This window comes from Geospiza fortis, unplaced genomic scaffold, assembly GCF_000277835.1.
Source record: "Geospiza fortis unplaced genomic scaffold, GeoFor_1.0 scaffold281, whole genome shotgun sequence".
Taxonomy (NCBI): domain Eukaryota; kingdom Metazoa; phylum Chordata; class Aves; order Passeriformes; family Thraupidae; genus Geospiza; species Geospiza fortis.
The window spans coordinates 763,567-777,437 of NW_005054340.1; the positions used below are offsets into that span (position 1 = coordinate 763,567).

General features: G+C 40.4%; 1 protein-coding gene across 1 annotated transcript in view; it reads right to left on the reverse strand.

Moving 5' to 3' along the window:
- The window catches only part of CTNND2 (catenin delta 2), a 635,688-nt gene that overhangs the window by 354,106 nt on the left and 267,711 nt on the right, over positions 1-13,871 (reverse strand). The gene's annotated exons all lie outside the window — the stretch shown is intronic.

Below are 13,871 nucleotides of genomic sequence, written 5' to 3' on the forward strand. Positions count from 1 at the left end.
TTGTCAAAAACTCAAGGTATTCTCCATAAATACTCATTTCTCCTTCCTTCCTTCTTTGTGGAACCACCTCAAGTTGTGTGACTTATGAAGTTACTCAAATTGATATAGTATCAAGGTCACACATTGAAAAAACAAGACAGATAGAAGAAACATAATTTTGGGGTTTTATCTGATATTATACTGTAGCCATTTTCAGTTTTTTCTCCTCCTAACATGTAATTAGACTAGTCATCAATAAATACTAGAGCTATTTGTTTGAACATGAAATACAGACATGCACTACTATCCCAACATTTGTTCTTTTGAACTAGGTATTTTTAAGGAGTGTTTTTTCTCTCGAGTCAGGAAAAAATACTAAAAAGAACAAGCATAATCAACAAATTAGGTAATTGCAACCCTTGTCACTTGTCAAGATGGTTTTCAATCAAAGATAGCTTCCTTATGTCACAGAATCCTTTGGGTTGGAAGGCACCCTTAAAAATCTTCTAGTTTCAATTATGTGACAATGAGATGGAGTAGATGTCTAAACTGATGACAACTACTACTGTCAAAATTACATATCTGGATGTTTGCAGAGATTTAAAAGAAAAAAGATAAAAATGTTCAAAATTAGTAGTATTTTCAAAATAAGAATTCTTTAAATACTGGCCATCTTTTATCAAATGTTCCCTTCAATTTTGCTTGCTCATCTTTTTATCTACATATTTTTCCTTCTCTACTTCCTTGTCTTCTTGATTGATCTTTTTTCTGCATATGGAAGCTCTGATCCGGTTAAATAATGAGTTTTATTGACATACATGACCAGATGAAGTGGTCATCTTGTGCAGGTATTGTCAAACAGAAGGAAACCTGATTAAAAAAAATCACCACTCTTCATAAAGGTGAAATGCTGCAGATCATATACATGAGAGCCTCCCTGAACCTCTACAGGCCTGGAAGAAAACATCAGCACTGGAAATAAAATGGCAAGTCAAACCTTCTGAACTACTGTCACAGGGTGACACACATTAGTTACTTCTAACAGGATTCTTTTTTTTTCGACATGTCTGTAAATACTGATGTTTTTCTCTGAAAAAAGGTTCAGATTCTCAGTTTAAGATAACTAACCTGATCTCCTGGATGTTTACAGTAGCTGTTTGCTTAAAAATCCAAAGAGCTTAACCTGTTCAGGGTTCTTCTGAAAAGACTGGGCCCCACTACACAACTGCAGAGTGTAGACCAGACTTCATGTATTTGGGATAGATACCGTGTGTGATCTCCTCTTGATGAGAAGACAATAATGCTAACTAAACACAAGCTCAGTCACTGAAGCATTAAAAAAACTCTGAAATGTGCATTCTGTAAGCAACAGCATTATCTTTTCCAAATGAATGTGGAACTCCTTTTATTCATGAAGTTAAAGAGAGTATGCAAAAATAATGAAGATTAAAAAGATGAAAAAAGTAGCAAATTTAAATGCTTCAAACCTATCACTGAAATACTTGGTAAAACTTCTTCTGCCCTTTGAATTTTAGTATGCCTTCATCTTTGGTTTAATTTACATATTGGATTTTAATATCTTTGAATCTTAAGTGAGTCCTGAACCTACTATGGGGTCACAGTGAATATTTAGTTATTAATTATTTAATTGTTATTATACCATGGACAACCATTTGTTCAAGTAAAAGTGGCACCAAATAAGCTTGTTGCACCTTTCCAAATTGGTGACCAAAGTGCAAACACTCCAACTGATAACTATTTGAAAATGGATTTAACCTCTTCCAGAGTATGCTGTCACCTCAGAAGACAAAGATTTTGAAAAAGCAAAGACTGATTTGGTAATAAAGCACGACAAGGGGAAAAAAACCCAACTGGGTAGAAGTGGCCCACTAACCCATGCTATTAAGTACAAAGCCCAAGGGCTCAGAGCCGATCTGTACAGTGGGGAAAGGTTAATTTCTTCTGTATATTTTGTATTCCACTTTTTCCTGGTCTAGTTTCAGAAATCACCTCAGAAAATCTGAGTTCTAATTTTTTAAAGCACAGCTGTTGCCTTCACAGAGTAGGTGTCTTAGCTTCCATTTGGCCACTTACAAATACCTAGATACTTCTTTAAATTTCTAGTTAAAAACTGTATCAAATAGCTGCTAAAAAAACAAACAACAGAAAAACCTTTCAATCTATCACTTGTTCCAATTATGTATCTATATATAATTTCTCTTGGACTCAAGAAACCCTTTCTCTTGTACCTTGTTTTTAAATAAGCTGGAATTACCTTATCTTCAGCAAGGCCTTGTAAACTAAATGTAAAAAGAGGCCGTTGGTTTAAATCTGCTTTTGTAATCCTCTCTTTTGCTCAAGATTTTATGCATGTAAAAATTGTATTTTAGCAGAAGAAAGAAAAAAAGTTACAGAAATTTAAACAAAAAAAAAATTTGGCATATTTTTCTTATAGTTTTCTACTTAGCTTTATTCCCCTTTTTTTGCCCATTCTTCTGCACTTAGAGAGTTCAGCTGAAGCTTCTTTATACAATTTTATATTTTAAACCTTGGTGATGGGAATCCCAAAATATTTTGCCAAGAGTAAGGAAAAGTCAATCTAAAATAGGACACTGAATCACATACTAGTTTGAGTAACTAATTTCTTGTTCAGCATATATACTAAACCAATCATATGGCTCAGTTACCATCAGTAGTGCACACACAGTCTGTAAGTGAGAACAGAATGAAGGAAACAAGCAGGGAGCTCAGGTGTACAGTGCAGCTTTAGAAACACATACCTAAAATTATACTGTGGTAAATAACTAAATTTTTACTTCAACAGTTAACCAAGGCTAAACTCTTTGGATATACAATATCATTTAACAGTGTCATGTGTCAGAATTTAAAAGGATCTTTTTAGCACTTGTTTTAATGTTCTGTTTTCCAAACATATTGGGGGTGGAGGGCATAGGCAAAGAACAGGATAGTGCTAAAAACGCAGGCTTCTATTTAATTTTTTAAAAGCATATTCAAATATGAAGGTTTTTATCAATAGGTAATAAGATTTCTAAAGTTAAAAGAACATTGTCAAACTAACAATGTGAAAATGTGCAGACAAAATAAGGGTAGTAACAGTCTTTGTTCACAGGCAACTGTAAACCAATAGAAGGGTAAAAAGCCAGACAAGCTAAAAAGACATGTCACTTAGAAGATTTCTACACATTATTTACTGGATAGATATTTGACAAATTCATCTTACTCAGCTTGTGAAGAAGTACAAAAGATTCAAAACACAATGTCAGTGTCAGCTTTTTAGTGAAAAACCCATCAAGCTGCAGTCCCGACAGCCATTCAATGTTTCTGCCTGCTCTGGTGTGACACTTGGAAAAGCCACTCAACAACCATTTAGTAAAGGGCACCTTTTCTTGTTTCCCTGCACCTGCCCATTTTCATAGCACACAGACCCTTATTAGCAGGTGTGGTATAACACAACAAAGAGGACTACCACTGAGAAAAGATGCCAGAGTTACTTTGAGATGCTGAGGAAAACTTCCTCCAATCCTGTGCTTGGAATTAGGAATTTTCCTCACTCATATATTGTCTCCAGCGAAGCAGTACAAAATCACACAGAAACTAGGGAATGTTGCTCAAATGAAGAAATATCAGCTTCATTAAGTCCTGGTTACCAGCAAACCCATATCTCTAACAGTATTAAAACACTCTTCCCTTGACTGTCTAGTGCTAACAGTAAGCCTTTAAATTCCAGAATAATTAAGGCTGCAGGCTGTTATTCCTTAAGTCAAGGGCAGCTTTGTTTTGCCTCTGCCCGAACTGTGATTTAGCAATTGCTGGAAAGCAGCAAGCAGCTGCATGCTGAGTAATTCAGTGCCTGTTGGGAAAGCTCTCACCATCCTCCCTGTCGAGGCCTGGGCTCCCGGAGGTATGCTCCGCTCCCTGAAGGGACCAGGCTGGAGCTTGTGCTTCCCCACTGGGATGCCCAGGGATGCCACTAAAAAGCAGACTGCCTGCTGGGGCAGGTGGCCATGGTAGGATGTGAGGTGTGGGGGGAAGAAGAGAAACCAGAGGAACTCTGGAGCAGCTCGACATCAGGGGTAAGCAGAGAGGAAATGCAGCAAACCATGGCAGAGGAAGGAGGAGGGGGAGAAAATGTTCACAGTTTGCAACTCAAGGTCACTAGCTGGCATAAAACAAGGCCAGAAGGACTAAATCACTGTACCATGACACAGTAGGAACCACTTTCATCTCTGTGCTGCTTTCTTAGTCATTTGGAAATTTTCTGTATTTAAATGATAAGTTTTCTACCTTCTTTTTTTTTCCCCTCTGCCCCTTCTGCACTTAAGAACCCTTTTAATCTTCTTTGGGCAGCTTATTTTTAGGAGGAAGACTAGGCTTGCTCATCTCACTTGAGATCTTGTCACAACTTCCCACATCTAGCAGCAAGGTAACTTCAGTAAGGTTCTGGTCTGAGGAATGGTTTTCAAACCAGATACCACATAGTTTTTGCCTTTTCCTCTAAGAAGCCACAAGTACAAAAATAGGGTGATGTGTTCTTCTGAAACAGAAGTTGGAGTACTGGAATGGTATCATCACATTGTCAGAAAGACTTAAAGACATTATACTGTATATGTATTTCAGATCAATTATCCTTGACAATAAACTACTATGTCTATAAATCATTTGGGTGTTCTAACACTTTCAGATTTTGTAGCATTTTTTCCAAAGATAATTGAGGCTGCATATCCCTTTTCACAAATTAAATTCAACACAATGTTCTTTATTAACTGTACTAATCCAGGAATTTGGCAGCATTGCTTGAATGCACTTGCCATTTCAAAATAAAACTTTCCAAGTGTACTTAAGTTGAACAGTTAAAAAACTACATATAGCAAAAATATTTTAATTTTGCATACCAACCATGTAACATTCAGAAGAAGAACCCACATAACAATTTTACAGCTACAAGTTTTCCTCATGCTTTTCTTTGTCTCTGGGAAAAAAAAAGTCTTCCAACTTTTATTCCTGACAAGTATGTATTAACTTAAGTACCAAAATAAATTTTACTTTATATATATATCTTGAAATTATTTTCTTTACTAAAAAACTTCCAGTTTTCCTACTCACTCCTTTCCAGTACACCATTAATCCAGTCGGAAAAATAAACAAATAAAAATTAGTAAACAAAAATTACTAAGCCATCGAATATAGTCTTCCCTAAACACACAGACAGTTTTGATTTAAGGGACTTTGTGTTTTTCCTGAATCACTTTGTGCTGTGTCATTGCTCTATGCTGCTTTTGGCTGCTTCTCACTACCTTTCTACATGACAGAAAATAGATCCTGACACCTGTCAGAGTTCCCGTTGATCACAGAAGTTCAACAATGTCCCAGAACATTATCAGAGTAACCAGAAATCTCTCATTAAGTTAATTATTTAATTGCAGGGAAACAAAAGCAGAGAACGTAAGAAAAAATAACAACCTTTAATAGCGGCTGGTGCCTTTAGTGGGGTGAATGCCAAAGAAACTTTGAAGCACAAAAAACCCTCGGCAGTTCCCTGCAGACGCCCTGCTGAATGTCCCCACAATGCCCAGAAAGCTTTGCATGGGCTGTACATAAAACAGTGCCTTGATTCGAGTAATGAGGTCCACAAAAACACGACACTAAATAATCTATTCTGGTATATTCTGCAGGCAGGTCACAGCTGTCAGCTAGTGCCAGAAGAGACAGCTTTCCACTTCCTAAAGTCTGCCCACTAAATTGTGCCCAGGATCCCATAACCTTCAGCCAGGAGAGCTAAGAGCATAATAAGTTCATAGGGACAGGTGAGCCCGCTCCAGCATGGAAAAAATACCCCATGCCTCATAGTTATGGAAAGGGGAAGTCCTTCCCAATGGCAGTGAGCAGAAGAAATTGCACAGAAGGCACAGCTTGCTCACAAAACTGCAAGGCATCACAGTTACCTTGCCTTGCTCTAAATAGCCACGAGACACTTGCTAAAAAAAATTTCCTGCAACTTTGCTGCTTCACAAAATTTGATACTACAATGTTGGATGTGAGGGGCTAGTCCTAAAAGAGAGAAAATGGAGGGGCCTTCATTTATCCTTTTATTATACTGTTTAAGACCACGTGAATGATGCTGTCACTTATGCTGACCACAAGGTTAGCATCTACGCCTGGTAAAGTAAATTGAGTATTTGAGCTCCTGTTAATGATTTACAGAAACTTTTTTGTTGCAAGTATGTGGAATGTAAATAAGGAAAGTAGTCCCTCCCTAAGCTGAGCTTTCTTTGGTTGACATGACCTCCATGAGTCATGGAAGTGATGAACAGAGGCCCTCACAGAGACCACCTAGCTTGCCTCCTATCATTCCCCCCCCCACCTTCCTCATGGCAGAAGAGGAAGGAAAAGTCTGTGGATGTGTCTTTCTGGAAGAAAATTAGATACTCTTCTGCTGATAAAAGCACATCCAGGAGGTTGAAGATCTTAAAATTATTTCCCTTAGATTTGCACTGTGGCAGGGCTAAGCTACTCTGCCTACAGGTACTTGAAAGAAAGTGTCAGTCTCTGAAAGCAGACTTTCATGGCTGTCTCGTCACTAGTTGACATGTACGGTCTGCCTCCAACATCATACAGAGCAGAGATTAAGTGTCATAGATCTGTGGATAAACAGTATAAACAAGCAGTCCTATATAGTTTTTTTAAATTTTTTGATTATTCTTGACCATTCCATGTACTGTGGAAGATATGCCAGTAGGTTGTCCTTGGAGGTGTATCAGAAATGTCCTTACTTTGCTAAACATCGATCAAAAGAGAGTATTTTCTTATCACTGTTATATGGGACACAGAGGTGAGACTTCCCAGTGATTGTCTGGACTGCAACACACTCCAGCCCAGCTTTGTGTGGCAAAAGCCAGTGCTGAGACATCCTGGCAAGCCTGAAAGAGCTTTTCAGGAGGAAGCTGGAAGAAGCTTTGGTGGCTGCCCTACCCCTTATGTAGGAAAGGCTGCAGAGCTGAGGCTGCCACACTTGACCACAGACCACGTGAGCTATGCTGCCACCACACTGCAGGTGCCCGTGCCTGGTCACTGGCCCCACTGACCCAGACCCAGACCCAGACTGACTTCCCAGTCTGACACAGAAACTGCCTCGTCCCTGGGATCTCGCCTGGTGCCTCTGCACTCAGGCTCACCCAGCTACTGCCTCTGGGCCTGCCTCAAGCAGGAGTCACTGACTGGTGTTCTGGGCTTCACCTCAGCCCTGCCTCATCACCAGGAACTTATCTGACCTCTTCTGAACCTGGGGTGAACTCCTTTCTCCGCTGAACCTTGTTCCTGTCTCCAGACCCACCCTGCTCGGATCCTGAGGGTCGGGGTCCTGGCTGGTGAGCCCCCCATGCTGCCAGGCTTGTTAGCATGCTCTGCCCGGGCTCCCCAGTGCTGATGGCCAGCCATCCCTTGCTGGGGCTGACAGTCACGCTGGAACTGGGAATACAGACCGGATGCCCACAAAATAAAGGTCTGGCACTGTGTTAGAGCCCTGCTGAGTTGGAAAAAGAATCCAAGAGCATCCTGTTAAGTGGTAAGAAATACTATTTTGTACTTGAACACTGTAGCCTTTGTGAGGGATGCTGGCAGAGAAGCAAAGTAAAACCTCTTGAACAGTCATTCCAAAAGCAGAATTTATACTCCTTCAGCCTGACATTGGGCAAAAGAGAACCTCAGCTCCCCGCAACAGTTTGTGGTGTGGGATGATCCCACACAACAGGAACAGACTGCCAATGTGCTGACTAGTTGATCACAAAGGAAGTCTTCTGGCCATCAAATTTTAGTGCTGGGCTAGTTAAACAGCAATTGAACATAACCAGTAAATTACAGTATCACCCTCTAGTGATATTAAAAGCAAAGTCACATAAACAAGAAAACTGTACAAGATTCCAGGCACCGTGACTGAAGTTTAACATTAATGAGAAAATACACTAATTTTGACAAGGAAACAAGTGGTACGCTGTAATACATATACAGAGATGAAGACAATCGCCAAAATGCTCAAATGTTCCATTAAATCAACATATTCTGAGGACTGTAAGTTCTTAACAGTTTTTTCAGATAGAGTCATCTAGAGGCAGTGTGATCCTGAGCATCAACTGAGAACACTCAGCGCTGTGCTGTATCTAATATTTATTGCAGATTATAACCTATATCTTGACACTGATATTTGACAAGTGAGCAACTTTATAAATTTGCATTGTCTGATACTGAGTTGCCAATTTTAAAATTGCCCCACACAAGATAAAAGAATACATTCTTTTCTTCCTTCTGTTAGTTCATAACTTAAAATAATATCATCCATCAAATCCTGATACTTGACCCAGCCATCAAAACTTGCATTTCCCACAGGTGATGCACCAAGTTCTAAGAACTGTGGCCTGACAAAAGAAGGGTAAAATTGAGGAAAATAGAGGCCAACTAATCGTCCTTCATACTTTTCCACTGCAACACATTTAAGCTCATTAAGTACATCACTTACACCACTCTGGCTACATGAAACAAGTCAGAGCCACAGCTGCAAATCCCTGCAGACAGTCGTTGCTGAACTGATTGTGTAACCTGCTTCTGGCACTGCCCTCCCAGAACAGTCTGTCTTCTCCCATAGTGCTGCACACAACTGTAAGTACAGCAAAACACAGCACAGGGACATCCAAGCTCCCTGAATGTCTCTATAGCCAGGAAGGACATGAGAAAGCCCAGCTAGCTCACACAAAAGGCACAGTAGCCCCCTGGGTAAGGTGGCCACTCGGTCCCCAAAACACCAGCAGTTCAAGTTCTTGGGCAGCCGATCAGCAAAAATGAATGTCTGCAAATATTGCCACAATAGATTTTGAGTTATAATTTAAACTTCCTCCTTCTCCCAATCTTGGCATTTCAATTGCAGCTAAATAGGAACCTTTTTTTTTTCTGCAATTCCAGATCTGAATTAGTGTGTCTGTACTTTCCATGCCCAGAGCAAAAAGACCTAGACAGGGGATGAGCCAGAATGTGCAATGAACATGCCCTCTTTGGAGTTAAGTATTGAGTTTGAACAGTGATCCCTGAATCACTTACTTTGCCACAATAAGAATCCTTGAAATTAATCAAACCATGTAAAGAAAGCTGTGTATGCACCAGGTTTTCTTCCCAAAAGATACAGCACTGACCTTTTTCCAAAAAATAAAAATCAAAAATTAACAAAGCCTCCCCATCGGTGACACATTTCTTGGTACATTCAAGAAAACCTAAAATATATGTGGGTACTAAGTCATACTTTTTGAGCTCAGTTCCAATAAATCCAATAAATTAGATTGATAACTGGGTTGAAAAATCATTTTTTTCTGAAAGATAATCAAAATACATCTAAGCTGAGCACTTACTTTACTGTACTGATATCAAACAAAATTGTTATTGCTTTTACCTGCCATTTAATGCAGTGGAACAAAAATCCCTGCACTATAGCCTCAACACAGAACATGATTGTCTCATTATAAATACATGTTTTGGCTTCATCCTCATCTACTAGTTTTGTTGATAAATTCTTCTGTTCCTAGAAAGGAAAAAGCAGACTATTGTCAAAAACTGAATATCCAATTCAACTGTTTTCTCTTAAGTATATCCACAATATAACAAAAGCACAGATTAAATATGTTTTTCCATTAGGCTGTAACTGGCACCTTGACATGATGCAACAAACCTATTACTGCAAGAGAACAGGAGTGGAGAAGTCTGCATGCCTCCAGAGATATATATTTTGTGTGTGTGTGTGTGTGTGTGTGTATATATATATATATGTATATATATAAAAAGATTATTAGGAACTTATTTTTGAGAATATTGAGCAGAATACAACCGATTTAAATATATTAATCTTTAATTTTTAATATCTCAAACTGCATAATGATGATGGACCATTCTGAGAGCTGACCCATCCAGTTTGCAGAATGATTGTGGAAAAATACCCTTGGATCACCCTCTTAAGCATTGTAACTTAAAATGTATAAAATACTATTTAACCTTGAAAATCTTCAACACAGATACACACTACTGCACAGTTTTCTCCATTACTACAACATCATGCTGGGACCCATGCAGACAAATAGTACGATGAGACTTTCTGAATTGGTTTTGCATTCTGTATTAATAGAGTAGTTGGCAGATTTGAAGGCTGGTACACTTCGCCTGTAAGAAGACTGGACATACTTCCCAATAGACACTTGCTGACAGCAAAGAATGGGAACATGCAGGATCAATTCTGAATTTAAATTCACTTTCCTGGAGTCCATTAGTTCCTACTCCATAAGGCTACCTTTTCTCCAAGCCTGAGCTCCTCTGCGTTATAGTGCCAAGCTCTTTTGCCAAGTCCTGTATCCACAAGTACTCCATAAACATAACTCTGGTATCCCTTTTTTGGGTGGAGGGAGTCAGACTCCATCTCCCTACACAGCGACATATAGGTTCACTTTTCCAGTTTGATTATAACTCCAGCATCTTTGTCTTTTCCATCAGCCTTTCTCCCTTAGCTAAGGAAATACAGTTTTGGCTAACACTAGCACAAGGTCAGAGGCTTGCTGTTCAGCCAGGAGCACGGGATCTGTGGATGTGTCTGGCTCTGCCTTGGTGGAAGCTGCTTTTAGCTGTGGCAGCAGTTGTCTGATGGCCACATGCCTGTGTTTGGTTTGGGGGCACCCAGAGCATGGGGCTGGCACTCCTATGTAACCACTGTGTGACAAACAGCCCTTCCAGCATAATGGGACTTGGGGAGGCAGCGTGCAGCTCCCCAGTTTGGAAAGCAGAGGGAAGACAGACTGTGGTAAGATATTACATCAAAATATCCCAAGACTGAGGAGAAAGGGACTGCCTCTGTGAACCTTGCTCAGCAAAGCCCTCACACTGCTGAAAACTTGTTCTAATTGCCCCCTTTCCTCTTCAGAAACATTGACACTTTCAGCTCCAGAACCCAGAGGAACACTGAAAGAATACACACAGCAGCAGGGTGAAGGGGCACCTACTTGAAAGTGTCTCTTGTATTAAAAATTTAAAAGCTATTTCCAACGAGGTTTTCCTTTCTTTAAAATTATTTAAACTTTTAGACAACTTAAGTATTTATTTGCATTGGAGAGTTCCTCTTTACATATCTATATGGTGTGTACCCTTTTGTTGATAATAAGATTTTGAGTCTAGCAATCGTCATTTTGTGCTGAAACAGGTTTTCCTTATCTATAAACTGTCTACCCACTTCCTTTGGCTCCCATCGACCTAGCCTAGTTCCTTTCATAATCTCATGTTACTCTTTTCTCAAGTTATGGTACACCACTGCCTTCCTGTGTTTGCTCATCCAGTCTCAGCTTGCCACTCACCCTCTCCTGCTCCTAACTTACTCTCCTTACCTTGCTACTAAATTCCTGAGCCTCTCACCATTAAACATCCATTTAAATTTCTCTGCCACCTCCTCATTTTTTTAAGGTTTTGCTCTATTCTGCTCCTACCTTCCCCCTTTCTCATAAAATAGTAGCAAAACACAAGGAGAACCTTATGAAGACAAAAGGGAGAGGTCTGGAGGCTTACACTCTCTGCGCAGAGCAGACCCTTCTGAAGGCCAGAAGACTTATGGACTGTATCCACCCTCCTCACATTTATCAAGGACATGCAGAGAGAAGGCACATTTGCCAGCTTCCTTCCAGAAGCCATAGCTATTCATGTGAAGGTTCAAGCGCTGAGGGAAAACAGGGACTGACTTGTTTGCTTAGGTGAGATCTATAAAGTACTTAGGAACAAGGAATTCACCAATTCTGTCTCATAAGTTTTTAAAAAAAGAAATTTACAGAATCATGGAATATTCTGAGTTGGAAGGTGTGGCGTTGAGTGAGCTACAGAAGGGACTCACAAGGATCATTGAGTCCAGTTCTTAGCCCTGCAAAATAACTCCCCAGAATCACACTATGTGCCTGAGAGCATTATCTCTTGAACTCTCGTGGCTTTGGTGCTGTGACCACTTCCCTGAGGAGCCTGTTCCAGTGCCCAACCACCCTCTGGGTGATGAACCTTATTCTAATATCCAACCTAAACCTGTCACGACACAACTTCAGGCCATTCCCTCAGGTCCTGTCACTGGTCACCACAGAGAGGAGATCAGTGTTTGTTCCACTTCATGAGGAAGCTGTAACTGCAATGAGATCTCCCTTCAGTCTCCTCCAGGCTGAACAGACCAAGTGATACTCCTCATGCAGCTTCCCCTCAAGGCCCCTCATCATCCTCATGGCTCTCCTTTGGATGCTAAGAGCTGAATGTCTTTTTTTTATTGTGGCACCCAAAACTGCCCCCACCACTCGAGGTGAGGCCGCCCCAGTGCAGAGCAGAGCAGGACAGTCCCCTCCCTTGCTCAGCTGGTGATGCTGCGCCTGATGCCCCCCAGGACAGGGTTGGGCCTCCTGGCTGCCAGGGCAGAGTTGACTGAGGTTCAACTTGCCATCAACCAGAACCCCCAGGTCCCTTTCTGTGGCACTGCTTTCCAGCTTCTCATTCCCCAGTCTGTCTGAACATCCAGGGCTGTCCCATCCCAAGTGTAGAATCCAGCACTTGCCCTTATTAAAATTCATATGGTTGTGCCTTGGATTAGTTTTTGTCTTGGACTATTCTTAACTTCCTTATGCTGTTTTTTCAGTTGGATGAAACTCAGAAGTGCAACCAGAAGAGACACAATCGTTTCACCCAACATTATGGGGGTTCCTTGGGGACCCTAGGCAGAATGATGAAGGCACCAGTGGTTAGGAGCAGGGAGTACCTGCGACAAATAGATGTGGGTCCTACTTGAGGTCAGCAAAATTTCTGATAAAATGACATGTATGCAAATTCTCTGCAAATAATGACTCTAAAGCTTGTTCTAGCACAATCCTTAAGCACTCTCCAGAAGCAATTACTTGGTAATTTCTGTCTAAATCTCCAACACACAAACTTACATACTTCAATATATCCTGTCACAACCTTGCTGGACATACTCACATGTGTATTTTTCACAGCAGAAAAATAATTTTGGTTTCATGAATAGTAGCCATGGAATTGTCAGTTCAGCCAAGGTCTCCATAGCTAGATTTGTTTATCACACTTCACTTTCCCAAAGCATGCTTAATGTAATGGATATAATAAACATCAGATACCTTAAATTGTTCAACCATTCAGTTGTAGTCATTTGACACACACCTAGTGCTAAATCTGGACAGTCCTAGCTACAGGCTCACAACTGCAGGATTTAATTAAGGCCAAAGGATCTTCCTTGGTATCTGCTTCAGTCTCCATATTTTAACAGTGTGTTGGGCAAATTGTGCTCTTGAATGTGATGCACAAACATTATCTGCTATTATTGCTAAAAGTGTGTGTGGTCAGCTATCTTTCCTGGCTGCTGCACTCAGAACAATTATCCAGAGGGAAGAGGAAGGGCTTCCAGGATGAGGCTGAAAGGCAGAAATGCCCAGAAGGGAGAGGCTCTGCTCAGAGCAGAAAGCAGACCTCAGCCACACTGCAGAGCGATCTCTGGGGAAAAAAAGCCCAGACCCTTAAGAGCCTAGGAGGAAATGTATGGTACCTGTTCAATCTGGAAAAATCTTTGCAAGCTGCTAGCGTACAAAAGCAGCAAGAAACAACTTACAGTACAAGAACACAAAAGATTTTATTTTAAAACTTCCACCTTAATCTGCCCATACATCAGCACTGAGACTTCCCAATTTCCACAACTAATATGCTCTAATTAGATAACCTTATTTCTAACAAAGTGTATATTTAGGGAATAGAATACCCTCCTGCCGTTTCTGTTCTGTTTAGTTCAAAGTGAGCTGAGAATAGTTCCAGCAGGAGATTCAAAATTC